The sequence below is a fragment of the Narcine bancroftii genome, chromosome 6, assembly GCF_036971445.1.
Source record: "Narcine bancroftii isolate sNarBan1 chromosome 6, sNarBan1.hap1, whole genome shotgun sequence".
Taxonomy (NCBI): domain Eukaryota; kingdom Metazoa; phylum Chordata; class Chondrichthyes; order Torpediniformes; family Narcinidae; genus Narcine; species Narcine bancroftii.
This window is the reverse complement of record NC_091474.1, coordinates 61,941,767-61,968,596: the sequence shown is the minus strand read 5'-3', so window position 1 is coordinate 61,968,596 and position 26,830 is coordinate 61,941,767. Positions and strand designations below refer to the sequence as shown.

General features: G+C 43.6%; 1 pseudogene; it reads left to right on the top strand.

Moving 5' to 3' along the window:
* Positions 1–26,574, top strand: part of LOC138737302 (G protein-coupled receptor 137Ba-like) — a 65,246-nt pseudogene extending 38,672 nt beyond the window's left edge.
* Positions 26,575–26,830: the final 256 nt, after the last annotated feature.

Below are 26,830 nucleotides of genomic sequence, written 5' to 3'. Positions count from 1 at the left end.
ACGATCAATTCTCACCTTTTCTCTTATATCTAATTAACACCTTTTGTCTGTTGTTTTATACTCCTCCCTCTTGCATTCTTCCCCTTTATCCCCTGGCCTTCAACACAGATGCCTGTCTTTTTTTGCTCATTCCTTGAGGAAAGGCTCAGGCCTGAAATGACAGTAATGTATCTTTACTTCCTATGGATGCTGCGAGACCAGCTGAGTTCTTCCAACATCTCTGTGCTTTGATGACTTTCTTGTGGCCCATTCAGACCTGCTGCAGTCCATGTGATTACAGATAAAACAATTCTGACATTTTGATGAAGTGACAATGAAGGAATAGTGATGTATTTCCAATTCAAGGCATGTGTAGTTTGAAGAGAGGCCTGCAAATGGAGGTGTAACCGTGCACTTGGTCCCATGGTAGTAGAGGGCATGGATTTGGGAAGTATTCAAGGTTCCTTTATTGGCATGTAATAATACAAAAAAATATAATATACACAATATACATCAACATTTTCCTGGTGTAAAGGCAAACAAAGAGTTACCATGAGAGCTGCCTGGTACCCACAACAGTAAAGAAAGAGAACCAAAATAGAGTCTCTTCAGAGACACTGAGTGTCCGTAGATTTGCCTCCAGTGTTTCTGCAGGCTGCACAGACTCCTATTCAATCTATCAGCAACCTGAGCTCCAGATCCAAACCACTGATACGATCAGGAAGCCTTCAGCGTCCAAGGCCCTTCGGGAGCCCTTCTTGCCCTCGGCACCCTCTCACATCCCAGTTTCAATACCTGGTTCCCATGAGCCAGTCTCTAGCAGGCTGGGGTGTGAATCCTTGACCGAAAGTCACCAAATGCCATTTCCCTCATGTGAGTCCTTCGACTGCAACTCACCAACAGCCTGTGTGGATCATTCTTGCTGGTCTACTACCATGGTCGAAGTTGGCAATCCTTCATGGTCTGCTGCCCAGCATAAGTGCCGCCAACGTGGGCACAGACCTCCGTGGTTACAGGATATTAAGAAACAACTTCATTGACTCCTCTAACAGCTGTTCAAGGCTTGTACAGAGCTGTTAGCATCTCAACCAGGCAGTAGGACCCTGCGAATCAGCTCTGCATCATTGCAGAGTAGTTGGTATATACTTTGTGCCATTGGTGGAGCGAATTTACGGGTTACCACTTTGAGTTAGAAATCAGAGAGCCCCCAAAAAGGGATCAGTGATGTTAACTTGGGCTTATTCACACCATTTGGAAATCGTAAAATTCAGCAGTGAAGAGTTTTATTCGCAGACCTGCATCTGCATCTTGCGTCTCTGGGAAGAGGACGGTCTTCCAGGAAACCTCAGAGAAGTTGCAGTGAAGAGGATTTGCGTCTGAATCTGGAAATCGCAGAGGGGTCTCCCTGCTGTCTGCCATAGGGAGACTCATCTCCAGGACTTTCCTCCTCCTGTGGACAGAGCCATTCCCCAAATCATGTTGTAGATGTCCCGGATATCTTCCATCTGGTGGCCCTGCTCTACTTCAATGAGTCTGTGACTCCATCAATCAGGAGGCATAGTCAAACACTCTCTGGTCTGCTCAGATGCTCCCAGTTACTTCCTCATCATAAAGTCATGCAGGTTGGTAGATAATTGGTTGCTGTAAATTTCCACCCAGAGAGTGCAAGGGAGTTGGTGAGATGGATAAGATTAGTGTAGGGTTAGCCTAAATGGGTATCTGAAAACCAAAGATGCTGGAAGTATGAAAAATAACTCAGCAGCTCAGGCAGAATCAGCAGAAGGAGAAATAGATAATGTTTCAGGTCGGGACCCCCCAGCAGTACAAGTGAATGTTCAATATTTGGCAAAGATTTGGAGAGCTAAGTGGCCAGTTTCCACACTCTAACGTGAGGAGGAAAACATTGAACTGAAAGCTTTGTGGAGCCACATGTTGAAAGGGCTAATGGGGCTTGAGTAGATTGGGATGCAGACAGCATATTTTGTGCTGAGCCTAAGTTATGAACATTTAATTACAAAGTATCCAGCTGAGAATATTGACAGTGTGGGAGGTAACAATACGATGGACGAAGAGGGGCTGAGGCTGGGTGAATCGATACTGAATGCTGGTTGAATTGGTTTCTTCTCTCTTCTAGGCTCCCACTTCAACTGGTCTTCCTGCTGGCCAGTCTCCTGTTCTTTGTGGTGAACTTGTCCTGTGCCTTGCTTGTGAAGATCACACACACTGACACCAGGACCATTGTGTTTGTTCATGCCGTCAACGACACGCTCTTTGTGCTCTGCGCAGTCACTCTTTCAGTGAGCCTGTACAAGATCGTTAAAATGTCACTGTCCAACAAATACTTGGAATCTAAGGTGTGTATGTCCAAATTAATTCAAGGATAGAGGTAACCTAATTTTTCTTTAAAGGCTCTACATGGAATTTTCTTAGCATATTTATTAATTTAGCAATGAATTACCCGTGGAAACAATTATTCTGAGCCATGGTGACTTAGCGGAAATAATCAAGGGGTGATGATGGTAACAGCTGATATGTTGGGAGGGCATGCACAGAGTCAGAGGAATTGGTTAACATCAGCCACATGGCATCGTTTGCAATTCCTGTGGTATCCCATCACCAGACATGTCTTCCCCTCCCCTCCCTGCTTTCCGCAGGGACCATTCACTCCAATAGACAATAGACAATAGACAATAGGAGCTGGAGTAGGCCCTTCGGCCCATCGAGCCAGCACCGCCATTTTACAGATCATGGCTGATCACTACCATCAGTACCCCTTTCCAGCCTTATCCCCATAACCCTTAACTCCTTTGCCCACTAGAGTCTTATCTAACTCTCTTTTGAACATAATCAACGAATTTGCCTCTACCACCCTCTGTGGCAGAGCATTCCACAGATTCACACTTCTCTGGGTAAAAAAATGTTTTCTCATCTCCGTCCTAAAGGGCCTACCCTGTATTCTTAAACTATGCCCTCTAGTCCTCATCTCCCCCATCATTGGGAACAAGTAATCCGACTTCACCCTGTCTATCCCCCTGATGATTTTGTATACCTCAATCATGTCCCCCCTCATCCTTCTAAACTCCATTGGAGTTTTTCTAGCCTTTCAGCATATGTCAACCCCGCCATCCCTGGAACTAACCTTGTAAATCTGCGCTGCACACCCTCTATAGCTAGTATGTCCTTCCTCAAAATTGGAGACCAGAACTGGACACAGTACTCCAGGTGGGGTCTCACCAGGGCCCTGTACAACTGCAGAAGGGCGTCTCTGTTCCTACACTCCAATCCCCTCTTTATGAAAGCCAACATGCCATTTGCCTTCTTCACAGCTTTCTGAACCTGCATGCTAGTCTTCAGTGACCGGTGAACAAGTACTCCCAGATCCATTTGCTCCTCCCCACTCCCTAGCTTGTCTCCATTTAAATAATACTCAGCTTTCCTATTATTGCCCCCAAAATGGATAACCTCACATTTGCTTACATTGAACGTCATCTTCCATTCAGCAGCCCACTCCCCCAACCTGTCCAAGTCCCTCTGCATTTTCCTGACATCCTCCTCACACCCCACACCGCCACCCAGTTTCGTGTCATCTGCAAATTTGCTCAAGTTATTAATAATCCCCTCATCCAAATCATTTACATAAATTACAAACAATTGAGGACCCAATACCGATCCCTGCAGCACTCCACTCGTCACATCCTGCCATCCTGAAAAAGACCCGCTTACCCAAACCCTTTGTTTCCTATTTCTTAACCAATTTCCTATCCATGTCAGCACCTTACCTCCAATACCATGCTCCCTGATCTTGCCCACTAGTCTCCCGTGCGGTACCTTATCAAAGGCCTTCTGGAAGTCCAAATACACCACATCCACTGGTTCTCCCAAGTTCACCCTCTTTGTCACATCCTCGAAAAATTCCAGAAGGTTAGACAAGCATGACTTTCCCTTAAGGAATCCATGCTGACTAGCCCTTATACTATTATTTCTGCCTAAGTGTTCTGCTATTACTCCTTTTATGATAGACTCCAATATCTTCCCCACCACCGACGTCAGGCTGACCGGTCTATAATTTCCCGTTTTCTCCCTCCCTCCCTTCTTAAAAATCAGCACCACATCAGCCACTCTCCAATCCTCAGGGACCTCCCCCGAATCTATGGAACTTTGGAAAATGTCGACCAGTACTTCCACAATTTCCATAGCAACTTCTTTAAGCACCCTGGGATGCAGCCCATCAGGCCCTGGGGATTTATCAGCCCTCAGTCCCAACAATTTACTCACAACCTCCTGTTTCTGGATCCGGATATCCATTAGATCCCCTACTTCCCCAGGAAAGTTCCCAAGTCTCTTGATACCGCATGACCACTACCCCCTAACTGACCATAACCTATATCCTCCTTGGTGAAGACAGTTGCAAAGTATTTGTTAAATTCCTCAGCCATCTCCTTGTTTCCGGTAATAATTTCACCCTTTTCCATTCTTAATGGACCAATTTTAGACCGAACTAATTTCTTCCTCTTCACATATTTAAAAAAGCTTTTTCTAACCTCCATTATATTATTTGCTAATTTCCTCTCGTACTTCATTTTCCCCTCTCTTATGACTTTCTTAGTTACCCTCTGATGCTCTTTGAAGGTTTCCCAATCCTCTAACTTCCCACTTCGCTTCGCTATCCTATACTTACTCCCTTTGGATTTGATATTACATTTGATTTCATTAGTTAGCCACGGCTGCCATTTGCATTTCCTAGAGCCTTACCTCCACTTTGGAATAAATTTGTCCTGAAACCTGTGAAAAATGTCCAAAAATACCTGCCATTTTTCCCCAGTTGTCCTCCCAGCTAGTGTATCTTTCCATTTTATTTTGGCTAGCTCCTCCCTCATAGCTGCATAATCCCCTTTATTTAACTGCAGTACAGATGCTTCCGACTTCCTTTCTTTTTCCCTTTCTAATTGCAGCTCAAAAGTAACCATACCATGGTCACTATTCCCTAATGGCTCCCCTACACCGAGGTCACTTATTAACTCTGCGTCACTGCACAGCACCAAGTCTAGAATCGACTTCCCCCTGGTAGGTTCCTCCACTAGCTGCTCCAAGAAAGTATCTCGTAGACATTCAATAAACTCAGTCTCTTGTGCTCCTGCCCCCGTCTGATTATCCCAGTCCACCTTCATGTTAAAGTCCCCCATAACTACTGTATTGCTACCACTTTGACATGCCACTCTTAATTCCAGGACTTCCTCATTCACTCATCCCTTCCCACCAATCACCCCCTTGGTACCTACCCCTGTGACTCCAGGAGATGGTCTACTTGTGCCCATAAGCCCCCCTCACCACCATTCAGGACCCCAGAGAGCCCTTCACGTGAATCTGTAGGGATCATTTACTGCAACTGGTGCTCTCAGTATGGCCTCCTGTACATCGGTGAGTCTGGACACAGACTGAGAAATCGTTTCATCGAGCACCTTTGCTTTGTCCGCTACAATAGCAAGAATCTCCCAGTGGCCACACACCATTCCAATGATATGTCTATCCTTGGGCTTATGCACTGCAGGTGAAACCACATCTAATCTTCCATCTGGGGACTCTCCAATCAGATAGCGTTAACTAACCTGAAATTTCCATAAAACCTCCCTCCCTGAGTCTCCCTCTTTCCTTAACCATCTTTCTCCCTTCCTCCAGCTCTCCACCCCTTCCTTTCCCTCTCCTATCAGAGAACTACCCTCTGCATCACTTCTGTTTTTACTCTTCCACCCTCCCACCTGTACCCACCTATGATCTCTTACCTGTCAGCCTGTGCTCCCCTCCCCATCACCATTGTTTCACTAGCACTAGCAAGACCTTGATTCTGGGTTGTAGGTCCAGCTTTAGGGGGTAAAATCAAGATCTTGCTCTCCCTATATCCTTTACTGAAATAACATTTTCTCATGTGAAGATCATGAAAAACTTTGTTTTGCATGCTATCCAGTCAAGTTAAAGTGTCCTTGAGTACCAATAGTGCAATACACAAAAGTGCTAGTGAAACAATTGTGAAATAATCCTTTACTGAAATGATCTGAAATTATGCGAACTTATTACCTTGTACAGAATATTTTGCAAGAGGAAACATTAATGCATCTTCCTTAAAGTTATTTGATATCATCATAGCTCTTTGTATATTTGAACAAAATCTAATGGTTATTAAGAGTCTCCTTATGTTTGTATTTTCAGGGAACGTCATTGTGTCAGGTTGTCGTGGTAGGATTGGTAATTATATTACTGTACACCTCAAGGGCCTGCTACAACCTAGTTGGTATCACACTCACCTCCTATAACCACGTAAAGATGCTTGATTATGTCTGGTACAATGTGTCCGATCAGGTTAGTGCACCTCTGGGGCAGGTTAGTCTTGCTTTTTTTTCTAGATAGTTTCCCAGAAGTACATAGGGCAAAGAAATCCTCATGTCACCATTATACTTGTATCTGTCAAGTCAACCCAAGTCAAGTTTATTGTTATCTGATTGCACAAGTACAACCAGAAACAATGCTCTTCGGTCCTTGGTGCATTACACACGTACAGACAGACAATGCATATACAAATAAATAGTTTCATAAATATGAGATTCTTGGATGGTTAGTGTGAGCAGTTCCTTTGATCGTTCAGCATTCTCACTGACCATGGGAAAAAGCTGTTTCTTAAGCCCCTTTTCCACTGGCACCCTGTTCCAGGAATTAACTGGGTCAGAGTTCAGTGGAAAAGGAACACTCTCTGATCGCCGGCATCAAATGACATCATTTCACGCTGGGGATTAACCGCCTCTACCCCTACTCATATTCCCAGCATTTGCTGATGCCAGCGTGCTGATAAAACCAGTGAAAAAGGGACACCAGAAAGTCACCTGTTTCCAATTGAAGGTAGAACACTCTGATCCCTGGGGATGTGTTGTGTTCAGTGGAAAAGCAATTAGTGTCCCAGCTAAGGGTGGCCCAGTAGAAACAGCACAAAGGGCTTCCTATCCCGGGATACTGCACAGCCAATGAACTGAGATCCCAGTGGAAAAGGAACTTTTGATTGGCTCTGATACTCCTGTATCTCTTTCCTGATGGGAGTAGCTGAAAGATGCTGTGTGCGAGGTGGAAGGGGTCTTCAATGATTTTGCGCGTCCTCAGACAAGGATCTCAGTAGATCACTTCAATGGGAGGAAGGGAGGTTCCAGTGATCCTCTCTGCCACTCCTATGGTCCTATGGATTGACCGACGATCCATTTCTCTGCAGCAACCATACCACACTGATGCAGCCAGCCAGGATGTTCTCTATAGGGTTCAATAGAAGGTTGACATAATGGTGGCTGGTAGCCTTGCCTGCTTCAGTCTTTTTAGGAAGCCTTCCTGACAAGTGAGGAGATGTTGTGTGTCCACAATAGGTTGCTATTTAAGTGATTAGTCATGAGATTTTCACCTTTTCTCAACAGTGCGACTCATCATCATTGCAGATGAGGTCAACTGCTGTGGTGTCATCTACAAACCTGATGACACTATGGCAAATGGGTCTGGCGATGTAGTCGTGGGTCAGTAGCGTGAACAGGAGTGGGCTGAATACACAGATCTTTGAATAAGCTTGCAATTATTTATTCCCTCACGGCCCTGCAACTCCTTTCCTTCAGATAAACATAAAACCAGCTATTGAAAATTACCATTGAGCTTGCAACCAATAGTGCTTCAGCCAGTAACAATTCAATATGAGAATATCTCTTCTGTTCTCTGGTCCTTGTCAATTTCCCGGTCTGATTTCTCCGGGACCGGAAGAATGGCTCCCTCACTCTCTAAGAACAACCATCATTATTTGGAGCACATTTATTGAAAGTTAACTCCCGCTCCCCCCCCCCATATATCACTATTTTCTCTACTGTCTCTGCATGGATTAGCGTAACGGTTAGTGCAACGCCGTTACAGTGCCAACGATCGAGGCCGGAGTTTGAATCCCGCGCTGTCTGTAAGGAGTTTGTACGTACTCTCCGTGTCTGTGTGGGTTTTCCCTGGGGGCTCCGGTTTCCTCCCACCATTCAAAACATACCGGGGTTGTAGGTTAATTGAGCAGCATGGGCTCGTGGACTGAAATGGCCTGTTACTGCACTCTGTCTAAAAACAATTGCAGTAACTTGCTCTGCGCGTCATTTACATGTCTCTCCTCTACACTCTTCTGAAAGGTAGTGCTCAGAGCTGGGTGCTGGACAGTCATTGAGGTGAACCTGTGAGCTTAGAAAAGAGTAACTGCTTAAAATCCTGCTTCGTTCCTCTGACCATAAAATCAGAATCCTATTCAGTTCAGTGGGGCCAGACAGAAATATTGTTTATGTTCTTAGAATTTTGCTGGGCTTGATGAGGAAAATTAGTATTTATATCCCTCATTGCCTTTGGGAGTGTGTTTGTGAGTTGCCTAATTGACTGTTGTAGTCTGTAGGGGGGGGAAGTTACCTGAATGTTGGGGGTTGGATGATTTTTCAAAATCATCAGTTCATAGCACAACAAAGTAAGCCCTAGGCAGGGTAGTACGTTACTTTGGCATGGCAGAAATCCTGTGCCAATCTGGATGATGTTGGTCATAGGTTGGAAGGTGTCAGAGTAGTCTGGGTATATCCTTGCTGTACATTTTGTAGCCATGATAGAACCATAGAACAACGCAGCACAGAAACAGGCCCTTCCAGTCCATTCTGCCTAGTCCCACTGACCTGCACCCCAACCATAGCCCTCCTTACCCCTCCCATCCTTATACCTGTCCAAATTCTTATTAATAAAGTACTTACAATAATTTAAAAAATGTTAACATTGAGTCTGCATTCACCACTTCAGCTGGCAGCTAGTTTTTTTGGCACAACCAATAAGTGATAATTCTGTCTTACCCACAGGAAAATGAATCTGAATTGTATGATGTCATGTATGTACTCTGAGAATAAATCTCAAATCTGTATGTCCTTTCTTACTTTGTCCTTCCAAAATGCATCACTTCACACTTGCTGCATTAAATTCCACTTCTGTGTGAAGAGGTTCCCCTGAATTTATTTAGCCAGACAGCACCATAACAGGCAATTTCAGCCCACAAGCCTGTGCTGCCCCTGAAAAATGTAGTGGACACAGCCCAGGACGTCACAGGCAAAACCCACCCCACTATTGAGAACATCTATGGGGAACGCTGCCGTTGGAGAGCAGCAGCAATCATCAAGGATCCACTCCACTCAGCACACACTCTGTTCTCGCTGCTGCCATTAGGAAAGAGGTATAGGTGCCACAAGACTCACACCACCAGGTTCAGGAACAGCTACTACCCCTCCACCATAAGACACTTCAACAACAAACTCAATCAGGGACTCATTTAAGACTTAACTTCTGCACTTTATTGATTTTTTAAATTCTCTCTGTATTGCACAGTTGATTTGTTTGTTTGTTATCTTTTTAGTTCTTATTTTTTTTACATGTATACATTATTTGTGGTGATAACAATATGTAACTGCTGATGGGTAGCTGACCCGTTCCCCACTGGTGACTCGCTCCCTGGTAACTCCTCCCCTTGTGACCCTGGAATAAAGGTCGACCTCCCTCTCCCCGTCCTTAGTCAAGTACTTGGAATTTGGCCAGTTACATGTCTAAAGTATTATAAAGCCAATCATTCCTCACTCTAGGGTTTTGGAGTCATTGATAGAGCCTATCAATTATGTAGTTTTTTTGGCACAACCAATAAATGATAATTCTGTCTTACCCACAGGAAAATAAATCTGAATTGTATGATGTCATGTATGTACTCTGACAATAAATCACAAATCTATATATCCTTCCTTTAAATTCCATCTGCCATTTTTCAGCCCATTTTACCATCTGGTCCAGATCACTCTGCAAGCTTTGAAAGTTCCCATCGTTATCTACAACACCTCCAATTTTTGTGTCATCTGTGAATTTGCTGATCCAACTTACCACATTATCATCCAGATCATTGATATAGATGACAAACAACAATGGTCCCAGCACCGATCCCTGAGGCACACCACTAGCCACAGGTCTCCAGTCTGAGAAGTAATCATCCACCACCTCTCTCTGGCTTCTCCTGTCTGGCCATTGTCGAATCCAGTTCACTACTTCACCATGAATACCTAGCATCTGTACCTTCCTGAATAACCTCCCAGGTGGACCTTGTCAAAGGCCTTACTAAAGTCCATGTTGACAACAACATCCACAATCTTTCCTTCATCAGCTTTCCTACTTACCTCCTTGAATAACTACAAGATTGGTTAAACAGACCTTCCAAGCACAAAGCTATGTTGACTTTTCCTAATCAGTCCATGGGTATCCAAATATTTGTATACCTAATCCCCAAGAACACCTTCCAATAACTTGCCTACTACTGACATCAGGGTCACCCGTCTATAATTTCTAGGGTTCCTTTGTTAAATAACAGAACAACTGGGGCTACCCTCCAGTCTTCCAGCACCACACCTTTGGCTAAGGACATTTTAAATATTTCTCCCAGAGCCCCTGCAATTTCTACTCTATCCTCCCTCAAGGTCCAAGGGAATATTTTCCAAGGGCTTGGGGATTTATCCACCTTGATTTGCTTTAAGGCAGCAAGCACCTCCTCCGCTTTAATCTGTACAAGTTCCATGACCTCACTGCTTGTTTTCCTATCTTCCCACGACTCTGTGCCAGTTTCCTGAGTGAACACTGATGTTTAAAAAAAAAACATCTGCCCAATCTATTCTAGTTTCATACAAAGCTGATCTTCAAGGCGACAAATTTTGTCCCTTACTATCCTTTTGATGTTGATATACCTTTAGAAACCCTTAGGATTTTCCTTCACATTGTCGGCCAAAGCAAGCTCATGTCTTCTTTCAGCCTCCTGATTTATTTCTTGCATTTTTTATACTCCTCAAGTACCTCATTTGCTCCATGTTGCTATACACCTCTCTCTTCCTCCAAACCAGATCTCTCAAAATCTCCCAATATCTCTCAAAAACTAAGGCTCCTGTTTACTTTGCCTTTAATCCTACAGGAATGTACAAACTCTGTACCCTCAATATTTCACCTTTGAATGTCCTCCACTTACCTCGCACAACCTTGCCCGTAAACAACTTATCCCAATCCAGGCATTCTAGATCCTTTCTCATTTTCCTGAAAATTAGCCTTTCTCCAATTTAGAATCTTAATCCAAGGCTGAGACTTGACTTTCTCCATGATTAACTTGAAATAAATGGCATTATGATCACAGGACCCAAAATGTTCCCCTGCAGCAAAGTATTCTATACCAAGCTACTATAGACATCAGTGTACACGTGGTGGAATCGCTGTACACGTTGCCAAGTTGATGTATATGCGGGGAAGTTGATGTGGAGTCTAGTGCAAGTCTGACATCTCCAGGCTTGTATGCTGGGCTTATATACATTACTGCTTCTGTTACATGGACAGGAAGTGACATCATCAGTAATGTTATCAGCCTAGATTAAAAACCTGTTGAATGCAGGTCAATTTTCCCGCATTTTCCACAGCATGTCCACCATTTTGGGAGCCGGTTCGCTGGCTGTTAAGTGGGTTGCCACATGACACCACCTTGCCCCCCCCCCCCCCCCCCACCTCAGAACCTGTAATCCCACTGCAGACACACAAAGTCTGTATATTTTTTTGTTTGGGCAGCCTTCTTCTCTTGAGGTGCATAAACCACGACTAGTCTGTCCAGATCCAGATGGACAAATTTGAGGTGGTCATTTGCAAAAGCTTCCTCTTTACCTCCAATGTCCAAAATGTATGTTGACCCATTGAATCTTTGTACCACAAAGAGACCCTCATACAGATGCCGGAATGGTGCTCGGTATGCTCCTTTCTGCACAAAAATGTACTTGCAATCCTGCAAGTTCTGGAGTATGTAGGACCTGGCCTGGCTGTGTTGAGATGTTGGTATGGGCGTTAAAGAACCGAGCTTCTCGTGGACTTTGCTTAAGTTGGTAAAGGATCTAGTCATTCTTCTATTTGAGTCAGCTCTTGTCTCTTCTGGCTTTTCATTAGAAGATCCCCACACTCTTGCAAATCTCATTTATAGTCCTTGAGTCTGATACAAATTCTCCTGGAACCATCTGGGGTGCATCGTAGACTAGCTCTGTTGATGAGGCACCTATATCGTCTTTAGGTGCCTTCATATGCCCAAGCGTGCCCATGGCAATTCGTCATCCCAGTTAGGTCCCTGCAGACACACCATTAGGGCTGATTTCAAATGCCTGTGGAATCTTTCTACTAGTCCGTTAGATTGTGGGTGGTACGCAGCTGTGTGGTGCAACTTGGTTCCAAGTAGGGTGGCCATTGCTGACTACAGGCTTGACATGAATTGGGAATCTCTGCCAGGCGTGATGTATCATGGCAGACTGAAATGTGCCATCCAGGTGTCAGTAGTCATGTTTGCTAGTGGAACTGCCTCTGGCCACCATGTGGCCTGATCCACTATAATGAGAAGAAAATGGGAACCATGTGACAGTGGCAGGGGGCCTACAATGTCCATGTGTATGTGGTCAAACCTCCAATATGTGAACCTCCAACTGCTGACCTGTTTTCGAAGGTCATGCCACACAAATCTGTTGACTACCATCTAGACAGGCGTTCTGATCAATGGATCTGCTAACCCGTGTACCGTGTCAAATACCTGCCACCTCCAGGCCACCAGAATGATTGGGAGAGGGCAACCTGTTGATACGTCACACAGGAGTTTGAGCTCACCTAGGCCAACTGGAATTTCATCCAGCTGCAGGTTTGAGTCTCCTGTTCCGTAACATGGAATTTCTTCAACTATTTCTTGTGGTTTCATGAGCGCAACTTGGTCTACCCCCTGGGTTAAGGTCTGCATGGATTTTATGGCCGGGTGAGACAACACATCTACCACTACGTTCGCCTTTCTTGAGATGTGTTCAATGGCCATAGTGAACTCAGAAATGTATGATAAATGTCCCTGTTGACAAGCTGGCCATGGATCTAATACTTTAGTGAAGGAAAATGCAAGTAGCTTGTAGTCTGTAAAAGTCATGAAATGCCTGCCTTCTAGAAAGTACCTGAAATGTCTGATAGCTAGGTACAGTGCCAACAATTCTCAGTCAAAAGCATTGTACCTGAGTTCTGGTGATCTTAGGGGTGCTTGCTAAAGAAAGCCAATGGTTTCCAATGCCCATCGATGTACTGTTCAAGTACCGCTCCTACTGCGTACTGTTGGGACATCCTTTCTTGGGTGGACCAGAAATGCAGCATTAGTGCCTCCCTGGTGTTCTCAATGCTGTCGACGATTCTTCATCTGAAGTGACATCCCTTGCCTTGCCTGACACCAGGGCAAAGAGAGTGCACATAATGTGAGCCACTGGCGGTAAAATTCACCATTCCAACAAACTCCTGGAGCCCTTTAACTGTGCTGGACTTAGCGAATGCCCAGATCATTTCGACATTTGCTGGTAGTGGCTTTGCTCCGTGTTTGTCGATTCTATGGCCCATAAAGTCGATGGTCGCTAACCCGAATTGACACTTGGTCAGGTTGATGGTCAGCCCAAACTCATTCAGATGAGTGAAAAGCTTGCGCAGGTGGGACAGATATTCCTGATAACTGTGGCTAGCGATAAGTATGTTATCTAGGTACATGAAGGTAAAGTTGAGATCACATCCCACTCTGTCCATTAAATGTTGGAATGTCTGCATGGCATTCTTGAGCCCAAAAGGCATCCTTCTGAATTCAAAAAGGCCAAAGGGTGTAATAATAGCTGTTTTTGGAATGTCATCCTGGTGGATTGGGATCTGATAATACCGAAAAGATGCGGGCTTCCTGCAGGTTGGATGCAAAGTCCTGTAAATGCAGTACTGGGTAGCGATCTGGTGTAGTAACCTCGTTCAATCTGCGGTAATCACCGCAAGGTGTCCATCTGCCTGTGGCCTTGAGTACCATGTGGAGTGAGGAGGCTCAGAAGCTATCGAACCATTCCACAATACCCATTTCCTCCATCCTTTCAACCTCCTCTTTGGCCAAAATTTATCTGGAGGGAGCATCCAGCAGTGGCCCCTTGGATGGTATGTGATGCTGCATCCCATGTTTCGGCATCACTGAGGTGAATTGCAGTGTTTTTATTGCAGGGACTTGCTCCAAAAACCTGACGTATTCATTCTCCAAAAGAGTAACGGATTCTAAATGCGGGCTGGCCTCACCTAGGGAGAAGGTCTGGAAAGTGTTGGTATAAACGAGCCTTCATCCCTCTAGATCAGTGGTTCCCAAACTTTTTCTTTCCACTCACATACCTTATTAATCACAGAACACTTATGGCATAGGGAATACTTAAAGTGGTACGTGAGTGGAAAGGAGCTTTTAGGTGGAGTGCTCACACCAAGACACAAGAGCAACTTGTCCGTGAACTACTCTTTGCAGACAATGCCACTTTAGTTGCCCATTCAGAACCAGCTCTTCAGCGCTTGACGTCCTGTTTTGCAGAAACTGCCAAAATGTTTGGCCTGGAAGTCAGCCTGAAGAAAACGGAGGTCCTCTATTAGCCAGCTCCCCACCATGACTACCAGCCCCCCCACATCTCCATCGGGCACACAAAACTCAAAACGGTCAACCAGTTTACCTATCTCGGCTGCACCATTTCATCGGATGCAAGGATCAACAACGAGATAGACAACAGACTCACCAAGGCAAATAGCGCCTTTGGAAGACTACACAAAAGAGTCTGGAAAAACAACCAACTGAAAAACCTCAGAAAGATTAGCGTATACAGAGCCGTTGTCATACCCACACTCCTGTTCGGCTCCGAATCATGGGTCCTTTACCGGCATCACCTACGGCTCCTAGAACGCTTCCACCAGCGTTGTCTCCGCTCCATCCTCAACATCCATTGGAGCGACTTCATCTCCAACATCGAAGTACTCGAGATGGCAAAGGCCGACAGCATCGAATCCATGCTGCTGAAGATCAAACTGCACTGGGTAGGTCACGTCTCCAGAATGGAGGTCCATCACCTTCCCAAGATCATGTTATATGGCGAGCTCTCCACTGGCCCCCAAGACAAAGGTGCACCAAAGAAGAGGTACAAGGACTGCCTAAAGAAAGCTCTTGGTGCCTGCCACATTGACCATCGCCAGTGGGCTGATATCGCCTCAAACCGAGCATCTTGGTGCCTCACAGTTCGGCAGGCAGCAACCTCCTTTGAAGAAGACCGCAGAGCCCACCTCACTGACAAAAGACAAAGGAGGAAAAACCCAACACCCAACCCCAACCAACCAATTTTCCCTTGCAACCGCTGCAACCATGTCTGCCTGTCCCGCATTGGACTTGTCAGCCACAAATGAGCCTGCAGCTGACGTGGACATTACCCCTCCATAAATCTTCGTCCGCGAACCCAAGCCAAAGAAGAAGAAAGATGTGATGGAAAGTAAAAGGTTGTGAACCACTGCTCTAGATCAACCAGCAGGCCATGTGCTCTGAGGATCTGACCAGTACCAGGAGGGTTTCTCTTACTGCCAGCCAGGCCAAGTTCTGGTGCTTGTTCGTGAGCACTGGCGATGAAGCATTCCGCCAGATGACCAGAATGGTCTGCTCGGCGAACCATGCCACCGGATCCATCGAGTCCTCAAATCTCAATGTCTGCAGGACATTCCATGCTGAGCAGAGCTTAATGGCCTTTGCAACTAAAGGTATTTGTCTGGATATAGATTTCCATGAAGGATATAGGTGGTGTGGCAAAGTCCAGCTGACTGGGACATTGTACAGCAACGGGACCAGGCCCAAAATTTTGTGGATTAAATTGTGGTGCGCTGTTAGACAGAATCAGACACACACAAGGAAAAGACTGAACAACAGGCTTTAATCCAAAAAAACCTCCACAGAGCCAGGCTGACTGTGGCTGCAGCAACTCAGTGTGAGGCCTCGGGAGGCCAGTGCAGGCTTATATTCCGGAGGGTTATTGACACCTGACCGGGTGGGGCTTGATCCATTCAGGCCAACTGATTGGCATCTGGCCAGGTGTTGTCCTGTCCCCTTACACTCCTGGAGGTACAGAGGTTGCACCACCACCACAAACCAAAGGCAACCTTTCACTTCCATTGCTGGGACCCATCATGAATGGTTAGGATGTGATGAATTGTTTGGTCCCCTTAGCATGTAAATATCCACCATCATACACTTCAGTGTGTGGTAGGATTGTGGATCTTTGATTTAATCCATTGGTTGTGGGATTACTTGGTTTTGTCTAGAAGTTGCTGCCTTCTGCAGATCAGCATCCATTTCTATGAAATGCCTAAGTGGCAAAAGATGTTAGACAATGGATTTGGCCAGATTGTTGGACCTAGTAAAGATATATTTCTATCAGGATGGTATAAATTTTATAATTGTTTATAATCCTATGTGTTGCTTTTGAGGTGGACTCCCATGTTAAGGAGAAATGTTGGTTATTGTTGCCATGTTCCCAAACAGGTAGATCTACCGATTCATCTTGGGGATAAAGAGTACTTGGCATTCAGGGTGATCCTATTCATCTGGGAACTACTTCCCACCACTCTAGTTGTCCTGTTCTTTCGTGTCAGGAGACCCATTCAAAGTCTGGTAAGTACGTCAAACACTGCCTTTGAATATATGGGTGGCAGGTTGTGTGTCTTGTGCATCACTCACTGACTTAAACTCTAGTATGGGGGATGTATGAATTCTTTGGACAATAATTATCTCACACCCTAGTTCAAAGGAAAAACAAGTCTATTCTAATACAAGGTTTTAAGAGAAATAATGTAATGCTTACGGAAGAAGAAGGGAGGAACAATAATGAAGAATGACAGGCTGACAAAGGATAATCACAGAGAAGGATTTAGTGTGAAAAAGGGCATTACCTTCACCACATCTCTAACACCAGGTGAGTGGGGTTCACCATTGACTAGAAACTTAACTAAACCAGTCAAATAAATGCTATAAATGCAGGATTAGGTCAGAGAAAGCCTAGTGAGTGAGTGGCCTTGTGACTTTCTACACCTTCTCAATGTCTACAAGGCTGAGGTGTGATGGAACACCCTTTATTTGCCCAGATGTGTACAACTCTTAAAAACACACAGAGGTTCAATGAGGTAGGCCACTCATTCACCACCAAAACATTCAAACCTTCTACCAATGGTGCATAGTAAGTTCAATGAGTATCATCTGCAAGATTCACTGCCCAAGCCAGTTCTTGAACCCACAACACTCATATTCCATGGACAAGGGCTGCAGAAGCAAGGGGACATCAACACCTGTTGGTTTGCTTCCAAGCAGCACATCATACTCATTTGAAAATATGTCACCGTTCCTTCCTTGGTACTGCGTCTTGTTGGTAGCCCCAGAAAACCAGGACACAGGGTCTAAAGCATTAATCCTGGCACTCCCTCTACAACAGAACGAGAGTCATTCTGCTGCCTTCACCAGAATGACTGCAGCAGAGCAAGGTGGCTTCACACACATTCAACAGCAGTTGGCAAAAATTCTAGCAAAGTTCACATTCCACAAATATAATCAAAAAGTTAGACTGGCACAAAGGAATAATGATTACAGAATGAAAACGGGAGGTGGGGGGGGGGGGTCACAAATAAAATGTTATGTCTCAGGAGAATGGAAATATCAAGGTACTGCAATTGTACCAGCTTCTCTACCCTTTCCTCTAACAGCTGTTCATTCTGTATACTAAGCACTTTCTATGTGAAGGAGGTACCCCTCAAGCCGCTTTTAAATCTTCCCCTCCCACCACAAATCTATGCCTCCTAATTTTATATTCCCCATCCTGGAGAAAAAAAAAGACCAAGGCTTATCTATGCCCCTCATGATTTTACAAACCTCAGTAAGGTTCCCCCTCAGCTTCATATGCTTCAAGGACTATTTTTGATTTTCCAAGACTCATGCAAATCCAAAACAGCAGTACAACCTTCTCAACAATGATATCTTACATTACATTCAGAGTCCATTTTCCCCTCTCCCTTCTCTCCCTTCCTTAATACTACAAGGAAAAGATGATGTAAATTAAACATAAAGAACCAAAAATTATAAAGTCTCAAACCCTTAAAGGGACCAAATATAAACCCAGAGTAACGTAAAGTAAAATGAAAAAGATACAAAACAAGAGCATGTCATCTGCGCCCCAACCCGCTTCATTTATCTCAGTCATTTCACTATTAGAATGGATTTTTACCTTTCTCCTATTTGGAAGGGGTGTAACTATATCTGTGTATACCCATATGCTGCAGATAAGGCTGCCACACCCCAACAAATGTGTCATATTTCCTCCTCAAATTATACGTGATTTTCTCCGGGGAATACAACTCTGCATTTCTGTATTCCATCGAGTAATATTTAGTTGGGAGTCAGACTTTGACTGCCATGCACTTCCTGGCTACTACCAAGGCGACCCTCACAAACTGAATTTGGTATCTGGACAGTTTAAAACTCCTGTGGAAAATCCATCTTTGTAATTTTTTTTTCACATTGTCCCCCAGGTCCTCCCAGAAGGACCTCATCTTTGTGCACAGCCAGATTGAATGGATAAAGGTTCCAATCTCCACACCACACCTAAAGCACATTTACAACATTTCTGGTTTGCATTTATGTAATTTTTGTGGTGTGAGGTACAATTGATGCAAGAAATTTTATTGCACCAACCTATACCTAGCATTAATAACAGCTGTCATACTGTCCAAGCATTAATGGATTGTTGTGCCCAAGTCTGTCTCCAACCTTTTCCCTGCCTTATGCAAGCCTGGCTTTGGGTCCTCATGTTGGATTCGGAGATACATCAGAGAAATAAACTTGCATATATTCCCCCTTCAAGTTAGAACCTCCATTTCACCACATATGGGTAGGGCAATAGATGGCACCAAATTATCCCTTAAGAAAGATCTTAACTGAAGATAGCAGAAGAATGTTTCATTCGACAAATTATACTTATTCATAACAATCCTCAATACACCTGATCCCCTTTTGGCACCAGGTGTCCAAGATTTTATTATCCAGAGTCATAATTTGTTCTAGGACAAGGGAATTTTTGGAGGCAACCCCATCTTTGGCCCGATACATTGATTTATTTTTTGCCATGTTTCAATTACATGTTTTAATATGGGGTTATCAGTTTCCCTTGATATCAATTTAGTGACCCACTTCTATATTAACTCTCCTTCTATCTTTTTTCCTCTGTACACAGTCCAGTTTGTCCCCAGGAGGGGTACCACCTCCCTCATAGAGAGAAGCAATAAACCTTGACTGGGCTGCCCATTAGTAATTTTTAAATTCTGGTAATTTCAGATTTCCCAGTTTGCAACCCCGTCAATTTTTCCATGGAGACCCTAGTCAGCTTACTATTCCACAAGAACTTCCTGGCACAGCCGTTGAGTGCCTTAAAGAACCCCTGGGGCAATTGGATGGGCAAGGACTGAAATAGATATTGCAATCTTGACATCACCTTCATTTTAACACAATTAACTCTGCCCCCACCAAAGTTATGGACAGGGTTTCCATCTATCCAAATTCTCTTCAATCTTCTGGAGCAAAGGGAGATAATTGAGTTTATATAAATTACTCAAATCCTTATCTACTTCTATCTCTAAATATTTAATGCCCTCTTGCAACCATTTATATTGGATCCCTTGTTGGTACTATCTGTAATCCCCCTTTGTCAAGGGCATGATTTCACTTTTATCCAAATTTATCTTATACTGAGAGATTTGCATAATTTTCCAGAGTGGTCCTCAGCCTGGCCAACGATCCCTCTGAGTCAGTTAAATATACTAGCACATCATCCACAAATAAATGGATTTTTTCTCCTCCTGGCCCACTTTGGACCCCTTTATTTTAGGATCCCATCAGATGGCTTCCGCCAGAGGTTCAATAGCTAATATAAACAATGCTGGGGACAGTGGGCAAGCCTGCCTACTGGATCTACCCAGCGGTAACACTGGAGACACCTGCTCATTTGTTATAATTTTAGCTTGGATGTTATGGTAGAGTGTTTTTACCCAATTATGAAAGATTATCCCATGCCAAATTTCTCCAGTACTTTGAACAGAAGTCCCATTCCAGTCTGTCAAAGGCCTTCTCTGCATCCAAAGTCTGGGTCCACCCCTGACTGTGCCATATGCATTATATTGAGCAATCTACATATGTTTTCTGCTACTTGTCTCTTTTTACAAATCTAGCTTGGTCTAGATTTGTCAACTTTGGCAAATATTGCGCCAATCTATTGGCCAATGCTTTTGCTATGATTTCGTAATCAGCATTCGATAATGAAATGGCCCTATAGTAGGAGGTATTCCATGGATCCCTATCCTTTTTCAGGATCACCATATAATTGGTGTTGAGAAAGACTCCGTGAGAGTTTGTGTCTCTGCCGCCTGATCCACCACCCTCATAAGAAGGAGCATTAAGAGACCTTTGTTGGTCTGTCATGAGCTCAATGCTTTCTCGATCTCCTCTCTCGAGAAGGGAACACTCAGTCCCTCTTGTTCATCCTGATCCAAATTTTGCAAGAACTCATCTATTTTAATGGAATCCCTCACTGATTCTGATTTATACAACATAAAATTTTTTAAATTACCTTTGATTTATGTGAAATCTTGCCTTCCCCCATTTGGATCACATTGATTGGTCTTGAGACCTCTTCCACCCTCACCTACCAGGACAAGACTTTAGGGGTCCTTTCCCCAGCTCATAAAACTGTTGTCTAGATCTTAAGATCAATGTTTCAATCTTATATGTTTGCAATGTATAATATTTGAGCTTTTGTTCATTAAGATCCTATGTTTTTCTTCCAAACTCAATCTTTGATACAATCTTTTTCAAATTGGGCTATTTCCTGTTCCAAGTTGTTAATCTCTTTCATACAGTCCTTTTTAATACATTTAGTATATCCAATTATCTGGCCCCTTAAATAAGCCTTTAATGTGTCTCATAACAGGGAGCTATTGGTAGTAGAGGGACAATTCATCTCACAGAACAAATCTATCTGAACACTAATGAAATTACAAAATTCCAGTTTTCCCAACAGCAACGAGTTAAAGTGTCATCAATACACCATGGCCTGTGCTTATCTGGCAGTAACTGAACTTCTCCACTAAACTATTCCGCAATTGGGCTAATGCCAAAAATAAATCAATTCTGGTGTAGGAATCGTGTGGTCGCGAGTAAAAGAAGTAATCCCTCTCTCTCAGATTCTGCCTTCCCCAGACGTCTATTAAATTTAGCTCTTTCATAAAGGCCAGGGTAGATTTAGCTGCTCTAGCCTTTGTGACTTTCCTTGCTGACTTGTCCATGACCAGATCCAGACTAAAGTTAAAATCCCCTCCAATCAAAACATTTTCACCCCCCTCTGTTACCTTTAGAAATACATCTTGCATGAATTGATCATCATCGAAATTCAGGGCACATATATTCATAAGTGTCCATGCATCAGAGTATATTTCACAGTTGATCATCACAAATCTCCTAGCAACCACTCCCTGAACCACCACTGGAACATTTTTCCCCATGAGGAAAGTCACTTCCCTGGCTCTGGAATTGAAAGAGGACATCACCACCTGGCTCACCCACCCACTTTTTAACATTCCATGATCTTGATTTGTGGGGTGGGTCTCCTGAAGTAAAGCTATAGGTATCTGGTTTTTTTTTAGGTGTGCTGAGACTCTTTTTCTCTTTATTGAGCTGTATATCCTATTTACATTAAAACTTACAAATTTAATTGTCTTATCTGTTACCCCAGGACCTCTCCATTAATTTCCTCCCCTTCCTTCTTTTCCTCTGATACTTAACTTCTGTCCATCTTATCATCCATGGGACTCTGATGCAGACAGCCATGCTCCAAATAAAACCTAAACCAACTAAAAAAATCTAAAACCTACAAATCAGAAACACCCCCTGATACCCTTCCCCTTTCCTCTTCCTCCCTTCCCCTTCCCAGCACTCAATCCTACACATCTGGTGCCAACTTCCCCATTAATATGGGGTGTGCCTACTGTACCCATCTACCTCTTACTCTGTTTCTTCCCCCCTTCTCAGAGCTCCACATATTCTTTCTTTATTTAATGTTGACATTTATGTTTCTAACAATACAACAATAAAACATTCCCCTCTATGTTCTTATCATTTGCAATATATACAACCCATCATCTTAATTTCTTTCCCATTAATATTTACATTTAATACCGTGAGGGTGGCAAGTTTTTAAACATAATTCATTGCCTCTCTAGCATCCACAAAGAATTTTCTCTCTCCTCCTGGCCTTGTTATTTTTAAAGTTACAGGGTAAAGGAGGGAGAACTCAATCCCCTTTTGCTTCAGGATTTTTTTTACTGGCTGCACTAATATCCAGGGAAACGAGGACCTTTTTCTCCTCATATTCAGCTGGCCCCCTCCTCTCCTTTGCTTCCCTTGCCGCTGCCCGTAACCTGGTAACCAAGGAGCTTGACCAGGACAGAGTGGGGTCTTTGATCTGGGTTTGGGCGGGGGGGGGGCTGGAGACTGATGGGCTCTTTCTATTTCCAAATTATCTCCAATTTGGTCCCTCCGGGATCAATTTTTTAAAGAATCCTGCCAGGTCTCTCCCCTGTGCACCCTCCTTCATCCCCACTATCTTTATATTATTTCTCCTACTATAATTTTCTAAATAATCAATTTTTCCCATATTTTTTCTCTCTCTTATTCACACATCCATCTTGCTCTTCCACCCTATCTAGTCTCTCTTCTGTCACCGTTACCTTTTCAGTTACATTATCTAACCTTTCTTCAATTTCTTTCTGGTCCACCACCAGTGTTTTTAATGTTTTTGCATTTTTAGAATAGCTTCCATAATGTCCCTGGTGGTGGGTATCAATCTCTTTGTCTCCTTCCCCCCCCCACCCCCCCGCCTTCCTTGTCTCTCAATCCTGCTTCTTCTCCTTCTCCTTTTGCCTCTTCCTCAACACTGTCAGAAGTTGTTGGGTTGTTGTTGCCCACACTTTCCAACCTCTCCTCTCTCCACTGGGTCCCCATGTCTCTCTGGCCGCATTGCTCCCATCAGGACCAACGCCTCTTCTCTTCGTTGCTGCCTCAACTGTGGACTCCTCCTGGCCCTCACTGAGATCTTCTTTGACCTGTAAGTACTTACCTTCTCTGTTGATCCACCATTTCCACTCCGAGGCCATCGTTACCACCATCGTCGCAGGTTTCACAGACCCCCTGATCACTCCCACCATCTGCAGGCCTCCGTCACCACACAATCTGCATTCGCCGGCACTCCTGCTGCCTTGGTCATGGCCTTCCCCTGACTCCCACTTGATTGAACCTATTCGGGGCCCTCTTCTCTCAACCCACCCCCCCCCCCCAGGCGTGTCCTCCTCTCTCAGGAAGTTCCAGGGCTCTCCTATCACTGCTGTCGATGTCCTAGTAGGCCCAGGAACATCCTCCACTTCCACCAAGCGGTAAGTCTTTTCCTCCTTCTTTTGGTGTTTGTTTTTTTCCCATCTTTTTCTTCTTCTTGATGGATTCTTTTTATTTAAGGAGATTTTTTATCTGTCTTTTATTCTCTTTACCTCGGGAGCTCTTGGTTTGCCTTACAAGCCCCTTGTCACCATTTTTTCCCTTCATGAACTATTGAATCTTGACTGAGGAGGGTTTTGATTTGTCCCCAAGTCTTTATTGCGGCTTAGAAATGGTTCCCCAAGATGGAGTTTAACATGTGATTGTATCAGGCACGGTTGGCGTAGCGGTTAGCACAACCCCTTTACAGCACCAGTGACTGGGTCAAGGGTTCGAATCCCGTGCTGTCTGTAAGGAGTTTGTATGTTCTCCTCGAGTACGTGTAAGTTTATCGCAGGGGGCTCCAGTTACCTCCCACCGTTAATTGGGTGTAATTGGACTTCCTGGACTTGGGGCCAAAATGGCCTGTTACTGTGCTGTATATCTAAATTTAAAATTTATGATTCTGTATGATTGCAGATGGAGAATAGAATACCTTGCAGTCATGGAAGCCTTTTACTTTGATAATCTTCAAAGTGATGATGACTTAGTCTGGAACACAACATCTTACAGTGCACTCAACAGGTAACTACTAGACATTGACTGCAATTGGAGGGGAAAACTACAAGAGTAGGTCATTCATCTAATTGTGTTGTGCCAGTTCTCCTAAGTGACTAGTTAGTTTCATTCTGCTATTTTTCCCCCATTGCCCCTGTGAATTATCCAGTTTACTGGGGAAAGCTGCTTAGAATTTTGTTTCACTGCCATTCCCAGCAGCGCATTCCACAGAGAAAGAAAGAAATCTCATTCTTCCTGATATTTGGGCATTGAGGACAGGGGTAGGGATGTCATGTTACAAAATGCAGGACATGGGTGATATTATTTGGAGTTTTTGTCACCCAGGAATAGGAATGATATCATTAACTTGGAAAGGGTACTGAAAGCACTACAATGAACATTACTGGGACTCATAGGTTTGAAATAAAAGGAGCCTGGATAGACTGGGTCCTTTCTCCATGGAACGAAAGAGGTTGAGGGGGGAACCTTATAGAGGTTTATAAAATGAGGTGCATGGATAGGGTAGTCACTGCCTTTTTCCCAGAGGTACAGCATTCTAAAGCCGGAGGCATAAATTCAAGATGAGAGGGGAAAGTTTTAAAAGGGACCTGAGGGACACCTCCTTTGCCCAGAAGTTGGAGGCCATATATGGATTTTGACAGAAATGCCTGTCTCTATGCGGAGGTACACTAACCATGCTTCTTTTGCTGGATATTTTAAATCTCTGGTTGCTCACCATGGTTCCAGCAGAAAGATCCTCTGCATTTGTATTCTCAACTTAATCATGGTATTTTGGACAGAATCATAGTAAGGGAATGTAAGTGGGCCATTCAGCCTCTTGAGATGGCCTGCCCTTCAATAAGACTGTGATTGATCCAACGTTCCACAGTTCTAATCTGCCCACCATCCCTCCCTTATATGGTTCCACAGATACGCTTTCTCCAGCAGGTGTCTCCACCTTTCTTTCCAGATCCATCAGTCCGCCACCCTTCACCTGACTTCAGTCCACCTACTGACACCTCCCCTCCTCTTCCTCTTTAATATTACCCATCTTTCCATCCTAAATTCCGAAGCAGGATTTCATCCTGAAAAGTTGACAGTACTTCCCTCTATGGACGCTGTCTGACCTGCTGAATTCCTCCAGCAGTTTGCTTTTTCCTCAAGTTCCTCATTTTCATCCTATCTTCCTATAACTTTCCTTTGATTCCCCCACTGTTTAAATAATCTCTCAACTCTGAATACAGTACATACATTTCAGTCTCTACAGCTTACTGGGTCAGCCAATTCCAAAGATTTGCAACCTTTTTTTAAAATTTTTTTTATTTTTCACACCATAAACCACATTGAAGGAAATAATACTTCCTCATCTCAGTTTTAAAGAAATCCCTCCTTATTTCTGAGACTGTGCCCTCAAGACTGCCCCATGAGGGGATTAATTCTCGCAGTATTTTACCTATCAAGCCCTCTTAGAATTTTATAGGTTTCAAAAAATTACCTCTCATTCTTCTAAAGAGTACAAAACCCATTCAGTATCTTGCAAGGAATTGTATATGAAATTCTCTCAATGTGAACAGCTGTTGTCTCCCCTAGTGGCCCATCAAATGGCTCAACCCATTTTGGTTCAGTTCCTCTTGTTCGTAATTTGAAGAGCAATGGATATTCAATAGGTCCCTGGTCCAAAAAGCAATAAAATGTGTAACTAATTTTAAAAGTACTATGGATATCACCATTATTTATTAAAAGTGCATTGTCTGTAATGAATAGCATCAGTGGGTATGTAACATAACCTTTACTGACAAATATAAATGCATTTCATTACACAAAAGTGGCATGTTTACTAATCCGTCAGATACAATAACAATCTTAATAACTTGTAGGCTTCACTTTCAAATTCAACACTGCCAGGCCTTAACTTGTGTTTCTTGCAGAGATATAGGGTGTACCAATTCCAGTTTACATTACAGGCTCCACCCTCTGTTCCCTTGGAGAAAGAAGTAATCAACCCATCCCATCCACTTTACGACATTATGACTATTCTCTTCCCCAGTATTTAGTTTTCATATCTTTACCAGAGAGCATTTTATTGTTTTGCACATTCATCAAGATACCAGTTCTTCAACTATCAATGGTAACTGTCAGAAGTTATTGGAGTCTGAGAAATTTGGCATAATCAGGTGTCAATAAGTGCATTGTTAAAAGAGGGATTGCTGTAACAGGATAAGGAAGGTGAATCCTGGATGGTTTGTTTAACCATAACGGGAAGCTAAACCGAACTGTTCCATTCATGATTGCAGTGCTCACTAAGTGAGCTGCTTTGACAAAGACAGGGGTACAAACTGGGCTGTGGCACAGTTGTGTTTTTGCTGATGCTTCACTGAGATTTAAGAAATGATTGCATTAGTTCTCCGGTATGAGGTAAAATGATCACGTCTGATTTATTTGTAACCTTTGTTGATAGCACACATGATCAATATGGATCTAGGAACCAAAGCTCTGAGGAATTTGCATCCTTTGCTTCAGATGTCCATGTGCCAGTAATTGCAGAGGTTCATCTTTACAGTTCAACCCCTCAATCATGATCAGACGAGATCTCACTGTATAATAAGATAATCACCCACACTATTGTTATCAGATATTACAGAAACATGCTCTTGCTATACATATGGCTGGAATATATGCTAACTTGGACCAGGCACATGTAAATGCTTAAATTGAACAGGTTTTACTGACATCACCTTTATGAATGCAATTTTTAAAAGAGCTGGTTCATTTGTCTGTGATTAATTAGTATAGATCTTGTATGGAAGTTTTATTATAATTGTTTCTGTGAATATT